The sequence below is a fragment of the Curcuma longa genome, chromosome 8 (genome assembly GCF_044706935.1).
Source record: "Curcuma longa cultivar G26 ecotype Majalengka, Jawa Barat chromosome 8, ITB_CL_G26_1.1, whole genome shotgun sequence".
Classification (NCBI taxonomy): domain Eukaryota; kingdom Viridiplantae; phylum Streptophyta; class Magnoliopsida; order Zingiberales; family Zingiberaceae; genus Curcuma; species Curcuma longa.
In genome coordinates, this window is record NC_133868.1 from 12,423,554 (window position 1) to 12,425,097 (window position 1,544).

Sequence of the window (1,544 nt, forward strand, 5' to 3'; positions counted from 1 at the left end):
TTCGATTGATGCTCAAGAATCAATCAACTAATGTAAAGTAGATTCAATGCTTCTAGAGACTTCTTAAGAGCTATCTTAAATTAAATTTCTTAAAGGTTTTAGATGGAGGAATAAGTTGAATCAAACTAAAATATTAGAGTTTGAGAACAATAGAGATCAAATTGAATTTAGAAAGAATCTATCTAATAAACAATTATAATTATGAATATGAGTTTAAATCAGGATTGATTTAGATTTGTTTTAGTTTGTACAAATAAATTTACACATAGGGATAGTCTGGTTTAATCATCTTAGAAAAAAATTAATAGAATTTTTTGAGAATTTAGAATTTATAATCTCTCTCCTCTCTCTCCCCATAAATCTCTCATTCTCAATTGACACCTATCATTAGCATTGTTGTTGGTGCACCACCTATGTGCATGTTATGTCACCTTAGTTGTCCTCCCTAGCCACTAGCCTCTCCTATCAATTGATCTCCCCTTATCTCCCCCTCTTTCTCTCTCTTTCTTATGTGCGATGTCACAACCAATTAATAGTCAGATAACCATTGATATGCTTTCCTTAAGCCAATTGTGTGGAATTGAGAGAAAGTATTAGGGATCAATAACAATAATTGTAGGTGCAAGTTAAGTTGGATTGATTTTGATGTGGTTGGCAAAACATTGGCATAATGTTTAAGTTGGACAAAATTAATATGTCAGATAAATTGATATGCTATTCTTTCTTAAGCCAAAATGTAGGATCATAACAATAAGATAGGTGCAATATGGTGAGTTTGGAAAAATGAAGAAGTGAGCTTGAGCTTTTGATAGGTGGAAGTGAGCCAAATAGATCAAGGATCAAATACTTAATGGTTTATAATCATAGCAAGTCAAGGAGAATTAGATGGTTGACATAAAGTTTTAGATAAGTGAGCTCTTGGTACGTGGGCGTCCAAATAGGTCGAAGATCAAATCTCAAATATTTAAAGTGTTGGTGTTGAGAGCATCACATCAAACTCAATTTTGATGTATAACTAAAGTTAAAGTTAGTCTTGCGGTGATCTAACTATGTTGTGTCAAGTATGCAGGTGTAGGTTACTTGACAAATGATAAAGTCCTAGTTGGGAACTAGACATTAGCTAAGTCCTAATGAGACTAGGCAATTGAAGTACTAGTTGGGAACTAGATAGTAAAAATCCTAGCGGAGCTAGACAGTGCAAGTCTTGATTGGGAACTAAGCAAATAAATCCTAATTGGGAAGTAGGTGGATCAAGTCCAAGAAGAGTTAGCTAAGAGCTGAAGTATGAGCAAACAAGTCCAAGTAAGTCAACTAAGAGTTGAGTCTTAACAACTCAGACTAGATAAGTTAGTTGGGAGCTGAACATTTAACTAATGTACGTGCGAGTAACGTCAAGATATATATCATACTCATTACGTATAACCAATGTAGGAAAACTAGTTTCGAAGGTTCTAGGCAATCGAAAGAGAATTCAGGTGACTAGTTGGATATACACCTAGACTGACGGAGTTGAGAGATTCTGACGCTGGACGATACATAGTATC